A 20,518-nucleotide genomic window follows, 5' to 3' on the forward strand; every position below is an offset into this window, starting at 1 on the left:
TGAAGAGAGTTCCATCTCTAAGCAGATGGCCCTTCTGCTGTATAAAACAGAGTTAGAGGGAAACCAAGCAAGCAGTATTCCTCCATTGACTCTGCTATGAGTTTCTACCTAAGTCCTTGCCTTGATTTCTCTCAATAATGGACTGGGACTTGGAAGCATAGGCCAAATAAACACTTTTCTCCCTAAATTGCTTTTGGTAAGAAGGTTTTATTACAACACTAGAAATAAAATTAAAACAGACACTTTCTTTGTGTTATAATTTTGCAAATTATTTGTTTATGCATAATTATTCTTGTATTTTAAGTCTGGATAATATCGAGATGTCTGTATACATTTTTACAATTTTCAAAGAATAATACAACATTACAATATTTAAACTTAAACCTCAAAATATAAAATGCCACTAATTAAGTCCATATAACAATAACAGAACATCAAATAAAATTGTATTGAATAGTTGTCTGTGTATTTTCTGTTTTAAGTTTTTTTTTAATATGGGGTGATAGCTTAGTGTGCAAAGTGCTTGCTGTTCAAGCATTAAGACATGTTTGGTTCCCCAATACCCTCACAAAATCTAGGCTTGTGGCTGTACATGCCTATAGTGACAACACTGTATTTGAGATTCTTCAATACAGCCATATGCCTGGGAATTTCTGGACATCCCACCTAGATGAAATAGGAAGCTCTGGGCTCTGTGAGAAACCCTGTCTCATAAGTAAGATGAAGAACAACATAGGAAGATAGGCAATTCATCCTCTGGCTTCCACATGCACATACCCAGACAAATCCACTTAATGCAGGTGAGCTCATGCAACTGCACAAAATAGAGTGACTAGTCACATCATCTAACTATATGGTGAAAGATTTTTATCAACTTTTGTAGATTGCATAATATCCACATCAAGCTCACAGATGGTGATAACTGTACTTAATCAGTGCCTGCTGACATCTGTTGCTACTTTTATTTTCTTACTAGTATACCCCGATTTCTATGCCTATTATTTACAATACTGTATTCTACTGTGGGAAGCAAAGTTTGATTTAATTATTAATATTATTTGAATCTTTAAGAACGTTGTCTGTGTGGATGGATGTGGCTAAATACAAGTCAGCTATAACATAGCTCATTCTCTTCCCTTAGAAGTGATATAGTATATGATTTCAGAATTTAGGACTTTTTCAACTGACAAATGAAACCATAATCTGCTTCACTGCTCTTTTACTAGCGAGTATATGTAATGCAGAGTTTATAAAGGCTATTCAACAGTTAAAACCCACTTTTTACAAATATGCCAAGCACTACTTTATCAGTAACTTTTTTTTTCTTTAAGAGATTAAACTCTAATTTTACAACATTCTCTCTTCAAACCTTCCATATACCTCTCCTGGTGTCTGATGTATGTGTGTATGTGTGTGTGTGTGTGTGTGTGTGTATGAATGTAGGTAACCACAGAAGCCAGACAAATGTATTAGATCCCCTGGAACTAGAGTTACCGGAAGTCATGAGCTGCACAACATGAGTTTGGGGAACTAAACTCTTGTTCTCTGAAAGAGCAGAAAGGGTTCTTAAATCACTGAGCCATCTGTCCAGCCCTCATATGGTAGCATTAATTAAAAATGAAGATGAATTGTGAAACTCTTGTTACTCATTTTCATAGATTTACCATTGGTGCATCAAATGGCACCTATACTTCTGTTGTGTTTTTTTTTTCTTCTTTAATTTATATTTTACTCAGTAGTGTATGTTTCTGTGTGTGTAGGTTTGCATGTATTCATATAGAACTGCTGGTGTCTGCAGAGGCCAGAAGCATGTGTGGTTGTGAACATGCTAACATGGGTGTGGAGAACTGAATTGAGTTCCTCTGCTATTGCAAGCAGTGCAAGCTCTGAACAGCTGAGCCACCTCTCCAGGTCTTAGTCATACCTTAACTGTGCTACTTAATTATTATATTTTGATAATTTTGAAAAGACATTGTTTCTGTATTATCTCTTTCTTTTCCTTCAGGTTTTTATTGTTTATATCTACTATAAATTAGAATATCTTTATCAGACACATAATTTGCTAAGAAAAGAATAAGTGAATGAAACTATATAAGATATAAATCATAATTTGATATTATGTCAACCATAATAAATTGAAGTATTTAACATATTTAATAAACTTGCTGTTTGCTTTTTCAAAAACATCTTTTATAGTAATAAGAGTAAACAAAATACTTGATATCTCTGATTGGTAGAAAAGGAAAATTAAAGTTTTTTTTTCCCAAATAATTATGTGAACATAACCTTCTTCATTTTGCATAGAGACAATTAAACATACTTTTAATAATTTCATTAATAATGTAAACTGACTCAGGCTCATCCATGTCCTGATACATCATTAAATATTATTGAGTTAGGTCCTGACATTTTATTCCGAATTATGTATCTGGCATTTAAGTGTTCAGTTCTAAATGTTAAGGATGTCAATTATATAAGCATCCATCTTTTTCACTATGGCCTCCCATCAAACATTAATGGTAGAAGTGTTAATTCATTTCAAGTAGTCTCAAATATCTGCACTGAAGAAGGGTGACACAGCACAAGTGTTCTGACATCCTCTGGTAAGTAATTACTCTCAAAAATATCTCAGTAAATTCAACTCACTCCTACAGGCATTTTAAATTATATGCCATTAAAATGTAATGCTTTTTTCAAATGACAAGGTCATGCTAAGAACCAAAACTACATTCTATTTTTATCTGAAATGCACACACTCTAATAAAAATGTTACAACATACACTCCAAACTAGGAAGGGTAAGTTGTGCTACATTGAGTGGTAGACAGTAATCAAGATAAAGTATTATTTACCTAACAGTAAATCAATGTTATCATGTCATCCCTGTGAAAAAATGGTCAGCTTGTGTGAAAATGGGATACAGCCCATCCTTACTTAAAAGATAGACGTGTATTCAAAAGCCTGATGTCACTATGCCTCCTCCTAACTTTTATTCTCCCTCTAGAAACGTTCCTGATTTTCAATAGGACTTTTTACAGTTAAAATAAAATTACATAAAATTTCATTTTTAAAGGAATAGGAACATAAAATGTACCTTACAGAACAAACTGATCATGAATTATATGCTCTTATCTTTCAGTTAAAATTATAAATATATTAATAGAATACAAAATTAAGCATGAAATACAAGGAGAATTATGGAAAAAAGTCAGCTAACTTTAGAAGCAATTTTAGTAAACAATCTATGTAAATAATCTGTGAAATTATGGGAAAATATGCTTTCTAAACTGTAAGAGTCAGGATATTGACCTTAAGCAGAATTCATTTTACGAAAATTTTTATGATGGTCTCTTATGATTGTCACTTAGTAGAAGCATACTTCTGGGTGTGTCCGTGAACATTTCAGACAGATTTTACAGTCTAGTAAATTGAAAAATTATTTAAATAAATATGTAAGTATTGTATTTAAACAGGAATTGAAACTAAAACTGCTAAATCAGGATTCCTACATGCTGATATATTACTTTTGATCCGTAAATAAGTTCCTAAAACTTAAGAACTACCTGGTATATAACTGCAATGGCCCCATATTTTTGTACTTTAAAAAAAAATCAGTTACTTTTAGGATTGATGTGATGAAATACCTTATAAAAGGAACACAGAAAAGATAGGTTTACTTGGCTCTTAGTTTGAAGAAACAGTACATCATGAGAGAAATGTCATGGCAGGAAGTGGGTAAGGCTCCTGGTTACACTGGTCATGTTGTATTAGCACTCTGGAAACAGATAAGAATGAATGCTGGTATTCAGGTTATTTGGTCCTTTTCAGGTGAAGATGCCAGTCTAATCTATGGGATGGTGCTGTCTACATGCAGGGAAAGCCTTCCCTCCTCATTTAAAGACATCTAAAAATAAGCATATAGGTACACTAGGAGATATGTTTCCCTGGTCGTTGAAAAAAAACAGTCCAGTTGAATAAAATAAATTATTGATCATACTTAGCAATAGGAACACATTTTTCTTAGTGTTAGAGAGGTGTATGTAAAACTGTCTTCAAATTATAGGAAGCTTGGTAATACAGTTTTCATATACCTGTTTAAATGCCAGTTGCATGTTGTAGTGTTGATAGCTAATTATGCTGCTTTTTCATGAAGAGATTTTTTTTGAGTTAAATTTTCAATGTTTGGAGACTAATGTGAAGGCTTTAATATCCTACAGATGACTTATAGACACACTATCATATATTCTTTCATATATATATATATTAAATCATAAAGAAAATACAGGTTAATTTTGTTCTGGTTTTAATGATTTCTATCATAGGAAACTGTGGTACCCTAAATGTACAATTAATTGAATGAAAAGTTAAAGCATAGATGGGAAACGTATTTTCAACACATAACACAAGTACTATATAACAAAAACATCACAAAGCAAAAGATAGTCAAATCAATTGAAAATATATGGACAGATTCTTTATTCCACCTTACTAAAGTATCTGATAAAATTATGATGTCACACTGAATGTAATTATTCATCAGGAGAATGAAAATTATTTTTAAATGAGATCATCGTATATGCCATGGAAACATCTTTAAAAAAGCAAAGAACAAGAATTCAATTATATTTTATTATTTTTCAAAAATTTCCAATTCTTTAATTAATCAACATTATTTCAAGTACATTATAAACATTACCAAATAAAACACTAATAATTAATGTTAGAATTAATTAACTGAATGTAATATTTTAGAAGAAAGACTAATCATGTACTAATTATGTACATTCAAGTCACTCCAATTTCTTACTCATTATCATTCTAATTACCATGATCTATGAAGAATGTTGTAAATCATAATGTGCATTTAAGAAAGTTAGGTGGTGGTTATTGCTTTGCTTACAATGCCAATTCAACTGTCCATGAAAATGAATTCCTAATTCAGATATTATTATTATTATCATTATTATTATTATTATTCAATCTTATTCCAAATGAAGGCTGCAATGTTACAAAATTGTGATGTCAGTAATGCAATAACAATTAGTGAATTTTAAAGACAATATGGATGTGTATAAGGGAGAATTTGGAAGGAGGAAAGGAAGAAAGAAATGTAATTATAACCTCAAAAATATATAAAATCTTTTGAAGGTAAATCCCTTTTTCTGAGGACATTTTACATTGAAAGCATAGGACTTGCAGGACCTGAGCTGGAATTAACCTGGATGACTCCTCCTTGGGGGCTAACTCTCATAGTACTAAAGGTGTGATCAAGGTTTCCTGGTTTAGAAAAGCAATCAACATCCCTACATAGCTGTTACATCTATGACACACAACAATGACCCACTGCAAAATGTTCTTCATAGTTCAATAGTGGCATTTATAGTGTAGGTATAATAAATAGCTGTATAATTACATGTAAGTCCCACTTCATTAGGTGGGTATTCATTCTTAGTACTGTAAATCCACCCAAATAGTTATAACTAATGAGTCCATGGAACCTAGATGAAAACCTACTGCTGCTACTTTTCTAAGCCAGTACAATTTCGAAATGTGCTTTAGGATGGTATTTCTCTATGCTGTGAATATGTGTTGCTACAATTGGTTAAAAATGAAGCTTTTTTAGCCCATGGTAAGGCAGGATAAGAGCCAGGTAGGAAATCCAAGAGAGATACAGTGAGGGAGAGCAGAGTCAAGGCAGATGCCTGCCTGCTGCAACAAGATGCCAGGAGACCGGTAATGCCACGGCCACATGGCAACACATAGATTAATAGAAATGGGTTAATTTAAGGTGAAAGAGCCAGCTAGCAAGAAGCCTAAGCCATAGACCAAAGAGTTTGTAATTAATATAAGCCTTTGTGTGTTTACTTGGGACTGAGAGGCTATGGGATGCAGGAAAACTTCTGGCTACATAAATGTGTTATAAATTTATCCTTATAACGTAGAGATGCATTTAGTTTTAGCCATAGTCTGTGAAGCTTCATTTTGAAGTACAAGAGGAGCACCACAGAAATCACAACTGATAAAAAAATGCACAGAACAGACCATTGGGTTCAATTGATACATCTAAAACACAACCTTTGTACCTAAGACTCAAGGAACATTATGGAAGAAGAGACAAAAGATTCTAAGAGTTGGAGGACTAAAATGTCTGCTGTATTGTTGTGTCTTCTACAAAGGACAGTGGAATGCACCCCAAAAATCTCAAAATTATGGTTGCCTAAACAAAACTGAATAATGCCAACATCAGTTGACATTCCAAGATTAGATAGGGGAAATCTCAAAAGTTCTTATGTATATAATCATAACAACAGAATATTGATAACTGTTGAGAAAGGGAGAATCAGCCTTCTGCAGGGATTAGCACCTGGACTGAACATTCAACACTAAGTGTCCTGCTGTAAAAACATATACAAAAAGCAACACTAAATGATACAGGAAGGATGTTATTACATTTTGTGTGTGTGTGTGTGTGTGTATATATATATATATATGTGTATATGTATACATATATCACAATACAGATGTGCATAAAAATAATAACCATTCAATAAATGGGATAATTATTAGTGACTGGCTGTCAATGAATTAATCTAGTTATCGTATTTAATGGTTTAGAAAATAGAGACTATATTTTCTCTATTCTTTTCTTTTGAGTGATATAATTATTTTTGAAACAAAATGCTGATATCCAAGTACTTTATTGGCACACTATGTGTACATATATGCACATACATGCATGTGCATCTACATATAACCTTATGAATAAATACATATGCCACAACTATACAACATACTACATACACAAGGCAATGGACAAACATGCACTTGCACACGTGCGCGCGCACACACACACGCACGCACACGCACACGCACACATACACACATACACACACCAGTCTATATTTACATAAAATTAAAGGAAAATTGTGTGGACACATTGAACTAAACATTTCATATATATGAGTTGGATATAATAATGCTCAACAGTTTAATTGTAAGGATAACTTCAGATAAGGAAAATATTTTTTTTAATGAACCTATTTACTAAGGTTATTTTCATTAGTGTCAGTAAGGAGAATTTTCTTGAAACTAGAATATTATGAAAGATGTAAAATAGTGTAAAAACATTCATTTAACCATGTTACATAAGAGATTAACATTGTATCTTTAAGAATTCTTTTTCCTATTAGAAAATGTGCATAATAGGTTACTTTGCAGAGTTGTAAATTTGCACATTATTAATGCTGATACTGTGACAACTTTTGAATATGAAGATAAATAACCATAACTTCTGGGACATTAATATGCATCAAACATTCCAACAATGCTTCTAGCTAAAACATGATTAATCTTACACATATGGATGATGTTTAAAGCAGAAGCATTATTGAAATTAATCTTGTCTTATGGGATAGTTCAGCGAATGCTGCTGTGTTGCTAGAGTTTTCCTGCCTTGCCCACAGTCAGGACAAATCTTTGCCACCCGCCAGTCCCACAGCCGCTCAGACCCAACCAAGTAAACACAGAGACTTATATTGCTTACAAACTGTATGGCCGTGGCAGGCTTCTTGCTAACTTTTCTTATAGCTTAAATTAATCCATTTCCATAAGTCTATACCTGCCATGTGGCTTGTGGCTTACCAGCATCTTTACATGCTGCTTGTCTTGGCGGTGGCTGCAGTGTCTCTCTGTCTCAGCCTTCTGCTTCCCAGAACTCTCCTCTCTCCTTGTCCCACCTACTTCCTGCCTGGCCACTGGCCAACAGTGTTTTATTTATTGACCAATCAGAGCAATTTAACATACAGACCATCCCACAGCACTAATGTGTTTCAATTTTTGAAACATCCTGTACCTCTACTATGTATAATTAAAAGTATTTTGATATGCTAGTTACATTTCTGAACTAAAAATTATATTTTTATAAAGTTTGATAGTATAAATATTAATTTTGATTAACGGACAATATAACAGAATAAAGAATGGGACAGTAGTTTATATAATATATATCAATAACTTGCTGTATTTTTGTTCTGGGTGTAGAAATTTTGGTATGGGAAAGGTGCCTGGTGGAGTCAGAGCCTCAAAACCTACAGTAACTGAGCATATACTTCCACATGAAACTTTATGAATATAAATTGTCTTTTACTTAATTGTAATTGTTGGCTTATTAGAAAATTATTATTGTGCACACTGGAAAAATCCATTATCTAAAAATGTCAATAAATACTCTTTCTCTAATAAAGTGCTGGTTTCTTAGATGGTTAAACTAAAGGAATGCTTTCAATAATTTATAGAAGAATGTTTCATGTATCATTTGTTTTCAGATAAAATTTAAAAACATCCAAGTATGTGTTTGGAAATCTTTATTTGTAAGTAAATATCTCCTCAGTTCTTTTGCTTTATTTTGTAATATTCTAACAAAAATTATTGCAATTAAGTTATTGTATCAAAATCTTGAAATTAGCAAATCCAAAAGAGAAACAAGTTTGTAGGATTTTGTATTCAGCAACATGTTTTCTTTGAACATATTCAACATGAGATACTTTTCCTAGAAATAAAAAACAAAAATTAGAAGGAAATATTGTTATATTACATTTTTAATAATGGATACTTTGGAAATACTGTGCTTTAAATCCATGTGTGAAAACAGTCAGTTAAGATAACATTAAAAAGTGAAAATTATATGTAACATATATTACACACACACACATATATATGCACATAAATAGAATGACATAAAAATTGTAAGCTTTGAGATTGTGTGTAAACAATGCAGTGATATTCAGTTCCTCAGACTGTGAAACTTGAGCACACAAGTGGATATTTAGCATAAGAATGGGGAAGGACATCAGAAGACACAGAAATCATGGACTGGACTATAGTTGAATTATCTGAAGTAAGAGTGGAGGGTGAATTGCCTGGACTGAGAATAAAGAGAAGAAAAGGAATAAGGGCAGGGATGATATTATATGATCACATATCATAGACCATGATAATCCTCCTATTTACAGTTATGGAGAAAATCCAGTGAAAAACTGTAAATGAGTAGAAGGCATAAACATGTATCTTAAAAGAAATGTACTTTTGAAAGGATAGCATAAACTAACCGAACTGTTGCAATTATTTGAAAGTAAGGAATTCAGAGGTTAGGATAGTAGATAAAACAAAGCAAAGAAATGATACATTTGGTTTATAGTAATGTAAAAACTGGGATATTGTAACGAAACTACATTTCCCTCTCTATGGATGGTGAACTTATTTGAAAATGGAAACAATGCACTATAGTGTTCGTATTTATTTAATTAATGCCACCAGCAAGTCAATGATCTTTTCTCCTTTTCTTGCGTCACCAGTCAAGAACAATGCCTGAATCATTTGAAGTTTCAGTAAAAGAAGTTGACACCTTTGAAACATCATTTTTTTTAGATTTTTTTTAACTCTCTCTGTGGATTGTGAAATAATATAGATATATTCACACATATATGTATTTGCATATATATATGTGTATATATTTATACATGTTATATCTTTAATTTGAATATTTTGGAAATGTGCTACAGAAGCCATATGGTCTATGCTCACTTATATAACTAGATATTAAACTTATAAGCAAAAGGAAACAACATAAGTTCCTATCTTATAGTTTATAAATTATTTAGCTGTTTTTATCACACTTTTCTAAGAATTTAAACTGCTATTCCTGGGTGGGTGGATTACCCTTGAATTCTGTTCTTTTAGGGCCTGAAACTTTCAAAATTACCAGTTTTATGCCCATGAATGCAGAGTAAGCATACATTCTAAAAATTGTTCTTCTAAGATGACTGAGATTTCTCAATTTATGATCAAGGCATATCTCAGTAAACTCAATCCAAGTGTATTGCTGGAGGGCTTCTCTCCAGGTTCCACCAAGCCCCACACTCCCACAATCCACGTATAAAATAATCACTAGAAGCTTATATTACTTACAAACTGTGTGGCCGTGGCAGGCTTCTTACTAACTGTTCTTATATCTTAAATTAACCCATTTTTATAAATCTATACCTTACCACGTGGCTGGTGGCTTACCGGCGTCTTTACATGTTGCTTGTCCTGGCAGTGGCTGCAGTGTCTCTCTCCCCTTCTTCCTGTTTCCCCAATTCTCCTCTCTCCTTATCCCGCCTATACTCCTATCTGGTCACTGGCCATCAGTGTTTTATTTATATAGAGTGCTATCCACAGCACTTCCCCTTTTCTTCTTTTTTTAAAAAGGAAGGTTTTAACTTGAACATGGTAAAATTATGTATAACAAAACAATTATTGAGCAAGAATTGCAGTTACAATATTAAAGAAGATGTCCTATCTTATATTTGTGAGTTTAAGGTTTTATATCTAACTTATCTTTTATCATAACTGAGGAAATTACAACTATCTAGTCTTCAACCACATCAAAGACCTTAGAAGGATATAATATTACCTGAGAAATGGGAGAAGGATGTAAGCAACATTTGGGAATCTTGCAAGAGTAGACAGAGACAGCTGGCAGCCTGGACAGTCACCTAATGTTTTTCAGCATTGTTGGTGCATTCAAATTGGCTACAGGCCTAGAGTATCTGACAGACCATTTTCAGAAGAAGGAATTTTGAAAGACCATCTTACCCTGTCTTGGCAGAGTACAGTGGTTGCTTTCCTTGTGTCCTGCTTGTCCAGGAAGGACAGCATTTTATTCGTACTGTCAACCGTCAAGGCAAGGGCAGTTCTTTGCCGAGTAGGCCATTTTGTGCCAAGAAGACAAACTTCCAAATGGAAATGTCTTAGGAGCCCAACAATCTCTCGGGATCAAATTGGTGCAACCAGGAGCAATTGTGTCTCATGTCAACAGATTTCTAAGTAATTTAAATGCCATATTCTCTAGGTCTATGAAGTGTTTGAAGATTACCTATCTATCTGAAATATATCTATGTATACCTAGAAGACTTAACTAACATGGCTACAAATATTATTATCGTAGATGACTAATTATTAATCTATTTTTAATTATCCATTACAATTTTAAATGAGTTACATAAACATAATACCTCAAACAAGAATAGAAATACACACACACACACACACACACACACACACACACACACACATATATATATATATACAGTATAACAAAATGAACTTCAAGTGTGTATCAATAAATTAAAATTTATACCAATGTAAAACATTTTAAACATAAACTAAAATCTATACCAATGTAAAACATTTTAAACAAGTTGTTCTTTAAAAGTAGGTTCATTAGGGCTGGAGACATGGCTCAGCGGTTAAGAGCACTGGCTGCTCTTCCAGGTGTCCTGAGTTTAATTCCCAGTAAACCACATGGTGGCTCACAACCATCTGTAATGAGATCTGGTGCCCTCTTCTGGCCTTCAGGCAAACACAGAACACTGTATACATAATAAAAAATAAATAAATAAATCTTTAAAAAAAAGTAGGTTCATTAATCTACCCTTTTATATTATCATCTCTATATCCTCCTATATATCTATATCATATCCCCTTTTCTTTTTTAGAAAGAGATCACATTTATAATCAACCTGTTTTAAATAAAAATATTGGTTTTTCTCTGTCCCACACCAGAGGGCTTTTCTGATTTGGGACACAAGAATCTCTTAACCATTTTTTTTAAAGCAATATGTCTGGGTTTAGGGGGGGGGGTGAGCCAATTCCACCTCTAAAGCCAGCTTGGTATATTTGGGAATTTGGGCGTAGCATCTCTTACTACTTCCTGCTGGAGGGGGGTGCTGTATCTTATGGGGACGCAAAAAAATTTTTAGGCCTATGGGGTAGTCCGTGAGGCTGTATTGTGTGAACCAGTTGCCTTGAAACCGCTCTCGATGTTAGATCATCTGGGCCATGGTGTCATTGGAGACCTTCACGGGGTCTTGTCTGGTCAAATCTGATGCATCTTAATCTGGAACCAATCCACAGCCTCTGGCTTTCTGTGGAAACAAAAGCAGAACCTCTTTTCCAAAGCAATATATCCTTAAATCCAAATTTTGAAGTCAAGGTATCTTTAAAATATACATATTGGTTTAATTTAACATCTTTTTTGATCAAATGTTTTTTTGCAGTTAAAAATCCCTAAGACAACACAATCCAGATTGTCTGTGTAATATTCATCTTTACGTGGCTTTTTTATATTAATTTATCTTTTTTGTCTCTTTTAAGTCTACGTATTGTGAATCTATTGCTTTAAACTGCAGTATTCTAAGACTGAAACGGGCTGTGGCTGCTGGCTCTGCCCATTTCAGCTTACCAACATGGCATTTTCCGCCAGTTCTGCAAGTCATCAAGTCTCAGAAATAGTGGGTCTAAGCTTTTATCAAAGCAGCGTATAGCCCAGAAACCTTTTTTTTTTTTTTTTTTTTTTAATACTAGTAAAGACTAAATCTAACACACAGCATAATGTGCCACTGGCAGACACCTCATTACTGCCATACTGCTGGTCAAAATGCAAACACCAGGAACCCGCCAGTAGTTCAAACCCATGTTTTGTGGTGTCTAGCTGCCCTTATGAGACATGAAGCAGGAACCTGGTCTTGGCTCTCTTTAGAATTGGTTATTAAATATTGTCAGGTTAAAGGTGGAAACTTGAGCCTTTAGGCGCCATTTGTTGCTGGAGGGCTTCTCTTCAGGTTCCACCAAGCCCCACACTCCCACAATCCACATATAAAATAATCACTCAGACGCTTATATTACTTATCAACTGTATGGCCGTGGCAGGCTTCTTGCTAACTGTTCTTATATCTTAAATTAACCCATTTCTATAAATCTATACCTTGCCACGTGGCTGGTGGCTTACCGGTGTCTTTACATGTTGCTAGTCCTAGCAGTGGCTGCAGTGTCTCTCTCCCCTTCTTCCTGTTTCCCCAATTCTCCTCTCTCCTTATCCCGCCTATACTCCTATCTGGTCACTGGCCATCAGTGTTTTATTTATATAGAGTGCTATCCACAGCACTTCCCCTTTTCTTCTTTTTTTTTAAAAAGGAAGGTTTTAACTTGAACATGGTAAAATTATGTATAACAAAACAATTATCGAGCAAGAATTGCAGTTACAATATTAAAGATGTCCTATCTTATATTTGTGAGTTTAAGGTTTTATATCTAACTTATCTTTTATCATAACTGAGGAAATTACAACTATCTAGTCTTCAACCACATCAAAGACCTTAGAAGGATATAATATTACCTGAGAAATGGGAGAAGGATATAAGCAACATTTGGGAATCTTGCAAGAGTAGACAGAGACAGCTGGCAGCCTGGACAGTCACCTAATGTTTTTCAGCATTGTTGGTGCATTCAAATTGGCTACAGGCCTAGAGTATCTGACAGACCATTTCCCGCCTATACTTCCTGTCTGGTCACTGGCCATCAGTGTTTTATTTATATAGAGCGATATCCACAGCAAAGTGGAAATGAAATGGCTGAGTGGCGTCAAATATGCTCAACCCATTGGAGAGAATAAAGGGGTCTAAAATGGTTCCAGGATTTTAAGGTGAGACACAAGACTCTCATACAGTTAAAAAGATAGGAAAAACACTTCAAGATATAGCTATAGCCAAGACCTTTCTAAAAAGGACTCCTGTCACCTCTCTAGAGGTAGTGGAGCCTGGGAGAGTGCTGCCAAGAAATGAAGCAGAATAAAATCTCATGCAATAGCAAAATTGACTTAGAGCATCAATTTATACTCTGAGGGTTAAGAAGAGTCACATGTGTAAAGTGTTCAATTACAAGGAGAAAGCACATGGCAAAATGTGGTTATCCATAGGGGCATACAAACATTTAATTGGATCTGCTCTACCCGGGAGGAGCATGAAAACGCATTACAAGAACAATTTTGTGTTTTGAATAACCTGGGATCACAATATTCTTATCTTGTTCTGTTGGAGTAAATTTCACAAGCACTCACAATTCTCCTCCCATGACTCCTTTCCTGAACTGTGTTTTGACAGATGCCCAATAGCTCAAGAGTAATTCCAGGAATTCAAAAAGGAGACTATATGAAATTAAGAAGTTCTTGCAATTTTAAAGAAACAGTTGACTGAAGACATTCCAGAGAATGAGGAAAAATCCTTGCTAATTATACATCTGAGAGTGGATTGACATCTAGAATATATAAAGAACTTTATTTTTATAGATTAGATAAGGAAATTTAAACACACCCAGAGCACAATTATGCCACCTAATAAAGTCTGTTATAATAAAATCAATGATTGTATTTTCTTGAGAGTTCTCTATATTACTAATATTATGATGTGCATTGTTTGGGCTGTACTGTACAGCATGTGCTATTGAAAATACTTAGAGTCTACAAAAACATGCATTAAATATAAGGTATATGTATATGTATTATATATATATATATATATATATATATATATATAATGCACATAATACAGCACATGCAAAATCTATCATGCACATAAAGGCTTGTGTTTAGAGTGCTGACAGTAATGTGTAATCTAATAATCACAGTGCTGCATTAAAAATGTGGTTTTCATTTATACCTGCAAAATGTATTTATAAGTCTACTAGCTTGAATTATAGTGAAACAAATTGGAGTTGGGATTTAATGTAAAAGAATTGCTTTGGTGTAGTAAATATGAGAAACCCATGAAAACCAGGTGAATATGAAATATGCATATTCCGATATTAATACGGGACACAATGAGACAAAAGAACACCAGATCATGAGGCATTCAAAATTACATGATATGGTGCTAAGGATGATGGCTCACTGCTGGATATCTTACTTTAAATGTAGTTTATTCTATCTGGAGGCACAAAAGTAATAGATAAACAAAAGACTAGAAAAATGTTAGAAATGAAGAAATCTTTTATAAGTAATACCATCCTTTTTGTAGAATTAGTGGGATGAAAGTTAATTCATGACTGCACAAAATAACTTCATGGTAACATTTTATGAGATAATTTCTTCTGAATCTTATCCTGCCAAAAACTATCCTTACTTTACAGGAAAATAGCTTGAACATAATAGTTTTACAATACTGCCATGGGACCAAACTTGATAAGTTGTGACCCAAGTTTTTATCTCATCTCATTCTTTATATAATTCTACTTTACCATGTAAGATGTAGTTACTCCCTTGAATGGTTACTTTTGTTTTGAAGATGAAAATCTTGACAATGTTTCAACATTCTAAGCTAGGAAGACTATCACTTCTAAATGCTTTCATGTTATGTGGACGGCTGTGAGGTCTTAAGCCTAGGGAAGAACTTCTGATGGTTTTGGTTATCGATGATATTATCAAGCTGTCTTCTCCATATACACATAGATTAGTACAGCTCTCGCCTCCCATGAGAGAAGCTACTTTGTGCAGCAGATGGCAATCAATGTGGAGACTCACAACTAGTCAAAGTGACCATGGAGTGATTAGCCCTAAATGGGACATCTATGTCACATCCCTTAGAAGACAGGATAGAAAGATTATAAAAACCAAAACTTGAGTAGGACTACTACAAAAAGGTATCTTCTAGATAAGATAGTGGCACGGTACTCATAAACTCAGAGAAGATGTAAAACTCTTTGATTACTCAAGACCTGTAGAAGATCAAAATGTTATTTTTAAGAAATCTATTTTTTTAATTATTTAATTAGGAACTTAAATTTCAGACCTCCTGAATATAATGATTTTAAGTACATTAGTAAATAAGAGTTGGCAATTTAATCTAAAGAAATTCTTTAAAAGACATTAAGATAATTTTATCTGCAACCTTAATTTGATCTGTCTACCCCTGTATTTATTGGCTTTTAATTATTTCATACAATATATTTTGATCATATTCTTTCCCCTTCCCAAACTTCTTCCATTTCTTCCCCAACTCCTTTCCCACTCACACTCATGTTATCTTTAAAAACTACAGTAAAACAAACAAACAAAAAAAACCAAACAAACAAAAAAAACAAAAAAGAAAGAAACAAAATAACCAACTATTCCTGGGCATGTGGTCTGTCCTCCATTGTGGTTCATATACTCATTGTCATTCCATTAGAGAAAGTGGATATTCCCTTTCCTATCAGATATCTGTTGTAAATAACTTCATGGGAAGTGGTAGGGTTTTGTACCCACTTCCCCTCTTGTTGCTGAGATTACATTCCTGCCTCTTCTTCAGCACTGATCCCTGAGTCCATTCTTGTACCTTTAATCCCACTTGCAAAGAAATGCTGTCTAATTTCACTTCCCTTATCTGTAATAAATCCAGGCTGAAAGGCAGAGTAGAGATGATTCATGTTCACCAGCAACTGTGGGATGTATCTCGTAAAGAACACAGACTAGAGCCACACATAGTTGGAAGCCCGTTACCAAAGAGACTCTAATTTTTTCAGGAATGTTCTTTCTGGAAGTTTCCTATCGTTTTCAGAAAAGTGAGTCATAAATTCCTGAATACACTTATTAAGATATGTGATCAAATTATTGCAATGTCCCCCACTGGGACGCAGTTTTCCCTTATTTCATGTTAATGAATTTGTTTACTTTTTTTTTATTTGATCTTTGCAAGTTTACTCTAGAGGACTTTGAGAGGGCAGAGGAAGAATTCCACTTTGACCTACAATAGAAAATGTTAAAATTGCTTTGGGAATTAACAATTTGTACTCTAGACATTTATCATATTTACCATCTGTTACATGACCATATCTCTGTGATGAAAGAGGCCTTTACAAGCACTGGTATATTTTGTCTTTCTTTCGATACGCCTCCAAACAGTTGCTCTTTAGCTGGGCATATTAATTTTAGACTCAGAATTTTGTTGTTCAGTTTTCACTTAGCCTTTTAAAATCATCAAAATCATGTCACACAGAAATTAGGCCACCATATATCCATACTAATAAAAAAAGCAGAAGAATCATGGCAGATTTTCAAAGAAATGTGTAAGGAGGTTAAAGAAATGCAGATATACTTTATTACCAAGGTTGACTTTATAAACTCTACTTCCAAGTTTTCAATGCCCGTTTTTTCTCAGTTTACAAGAATCACCTAATATCACAAACTGAGAATATTATATTTTATGCAAAAATGACGTGCATAACAATGTAAATAAGGTTCTATTATCCACCTATCCTTGAATAAACATAATTTTAAATACTTTTTAAACTCTGGGGATGATTTTATTTATATATCAGTGTCATAAAATAGTAATATATACAAAGTTAATATATAACTTCTTTATATCTCTTTCATAAGATTAAATGGTAAATCATAAACTATAATATAATATTCCTAGTTATTTTGTTGAATTTTGATGGAAATATGTCATACTTGTTAAAAATAACAACTTTCTCTTTGAATAAATCTATTTAATTGTTTTATAATTAAAAATAGGGCTTTTCAATATATCATAGCTAAGTATGTAAATAGGTCAAATGCAAATGTCTGGCACTGCTGTTCTATAGTAATGGGGAGAATATTTTCTTTAAAAACTCAAATTCTCATGATCAGTATAAAGAGTTTACATGTAAAATGAAATCCTAGTGACTACAGAGCTGGAAACTTGGTTCTGCAGTTAAATGTCCTTGCTGTGGCTGCAGAGGACAAGTTTGGTTTCAGCACTCAGTTAGGATATTACACGGCAAACTATAATGAACTCCAGGGGATTTGATGCTCTCTCATGGCCTCCAATGGCACCAGGCAAATGCATGGTGCCCTTAACATTCACGTAACACTTACACAAAAAAAGCATAAATATAAATATATCTTTCAGAAAATACCAACTAAAACCCTTATATTTACTTAGGAGTTCTATTTTATACTCTTGAAACTGTACAAAGACATGGACTTCCGTGTTTTTAATATTGACTACCATTTAATAATTTCAAAGTAAAATAACACTGTATAGTAAAATTGAAAAATTGTGATTTGAATATGATATAATTTATTATATCTGGTTTCATGTTCAAATATTCTGTTCTAATTTTGTTCTGTTTTGTTTTAATCTCATTATGACCCTTAAATACATTATGAAAATTTGCTGGTCTCCATCTTGTTTTGAGATAAACGATGCACATGTAAAGAAGTATACATGCAGTTGTTTCTCAAGGCAAACATTAGAATTTGAGCTGGCAAAGCTGCTGGGGACCTGGACAGCAGAGCTAGGTGGCAGTTGACTGTCAGAAACAATATTCAGTAGCTTCAGGCCATAGAAAAAAAGAAGACACACTTTTCAAAGTAAAATGAATCAGTACCTTACACCAAATGTTATTTTTCTTCCCTGCTTTAAGTACCTTTTTTATTGACAGTGTGATTCCCCTCAGGCAACTCTATAAAACAATATGACCTTTAAGTAATTGAGAACCTAGCTTATAATTAGGATTCATTGAATTCCTATCCTTGCTTTTAAATATTAAGACTATTGTAAAAACATCCAGTCTAGTAGTTACACCTTTGTTGTACAGATAGCTTTTTTGTTGAGAGGAAGTGCAAACATTTTTTTCTTTGCTTAAGCCAGAGGAAAACATCCCCAGTGGTGGTTAGCTGCAGCATAATTTTCTTTCTTAACTTTCATGCCAGTGTAATGAATGGCCTTTTATTCTACTTAATGATACAACCCCAAATTAAATATCAACATTTCAATAGCTGGTCATAGTACTCATTTGAAACCCTGTATTTTATGCAAATTGCATGTAAACCAATTTGAATATGAATTCACTGGTAATTTTAGAACTAAAAATAATGTGATTGTTACAGTTTTGCCAAGGGATGGAATATCCAAATCGTTGTTGATATTGTGAATGGTTTTCAACTGCAGATACTAACTTTGTGAGACAAATTTTAAGGAAGTGCTTATTATTACTACTGAAAACCTTTTAGGTTTTTTTTCCATGTTCACTGTTAACTTGTTTTCTAGATACCAATGAAATTCTTGGGGGGTTAGTTGTTAACATAATAATTAAAATAAGAAAAATTTCTGTGAGTACTCTCGAAATCCTAATGTGATAATGTATCATGCATTTGTTTTGCATTAGTTATTATGTTTTGTGTTTTTTGAAACAGGTTTCTGTTATGTAGTTGAGGATAAAATGGAATTTGTCAATTACTTAGTAGGACTCATTATTACTCTTCTTGTCTTAGACTTTGGAAGACTGTGTAAATATCTGAATAAATGTTAGGAGGAGGTTAGGGAGCATTTCATCACAATTAGCTTCCTTTGTTCACCCTGCACTTTACACTAGGAATCCCACTTTATATGTAGAGATGATGTAAAGAAAATGAGTATTCTAGGCACTGAGTCACAAAGAGGACTGAGTTGAAAATAAACATAAGCTTGGACTAGTGAATATGTTTCAGATAAGTCTGTTGTTTGAAGCTCACTAATGATTTATGATTATTCATTTTTCCAGAATCATTTCTGAAATCACATTTTATAGTGATTGTTCACATAATGAATGGCATCAAGTATGGGGAGTTGTTAAAATCTCTCTAATGTCTTGTTTTTTTCTCCTCTTCCTTTTATGTATCTGATTGAATTCAATGACTGACACACACATTTAAGATTTCAAATATAATTTGTATTTTACTACCAACAGCCAACATACAATTGGCTTTAAGGCACATTTCCTGTAAGTCAAGAATAGAGATAAGAATGGCACGCACACACACACACACACACACACACACACACACACACACACACACGCGCGCGCACGCGCGCGCGTGTGTGTATTACTAAACCAGGCTTATTCATGAGTACCTGTGCTTTGTAGCAGAAACAAAACAAGATTGTAGTGTCATGCCTGTGAGGACAGTGCCACAGAAATGAGGGAAAGCTTATGAGATAACGCTGTCAAAGAGACATTAATCAGTCTGCTTGCCTGCATTCCTAAGCACCTTATGTGGTCATACTCATTTTATTCTCATTTCATAATCATTACTTCTTGACATGTGATGCCACTGTCCTAGCACTTAGCCTCTATTTATTAAGCATAGTGTGGACGAGGCAGCAATTCAAATACCCAGCTCTTCCCAGTTCTTCATCCCTTCTCCATTGAGGGATCTCTAGAAGCATTTGCAGGTATAAAAGAATCACATCTGATGCGGGAAAAAAATGTATTTGAAAACAATACTTTCACTTTAAATATTCAATGTTAAGAGAAAAAATCCAGTCAAAAATATATGCATGTGTAAATCATCAATTTTTCAATTACCAAAGCACTATAATTTAATAATACTGAATTTAGTGGAACATGCATATATAGTACTTGACTGTATTTATACCACATGTGAATACTTGGCATGCTGTTCTCAATTTGGCATTAAAATTGACCATAGCTAAGTCATGTGGGTTAAGAATTAATGTAGGAATAGGAGGCTACAATGTGGTGATGGAGGTGGAGACATGGCATAAACGATTGGGAGTCTTCAGTGATAACACTTGATAATCTGGCATTAATGAAAATTTTGAGGAGCACAACACTGGGCTATCACAGGGAAATAAGAGAAAGTAGCAAAGTCTATGGAACTATTTATCCAGTCAAAT

The sequence above is a fragment of the Peromyscus leucopus genome, chromosome 10 (genome assembly GCF_004664715.2).
Source record: "Peromyscus leucopus breed LL Stock chromosome 10, UCI_PerLeu_2.1, whole genome shotgun sequence".
Lineage (NCBI taxonomy): Eukaryota > Metazoa > Chordata > Mammalia > Rodentia > Cricetidae > Peromyscus > Peromyscus leucopus.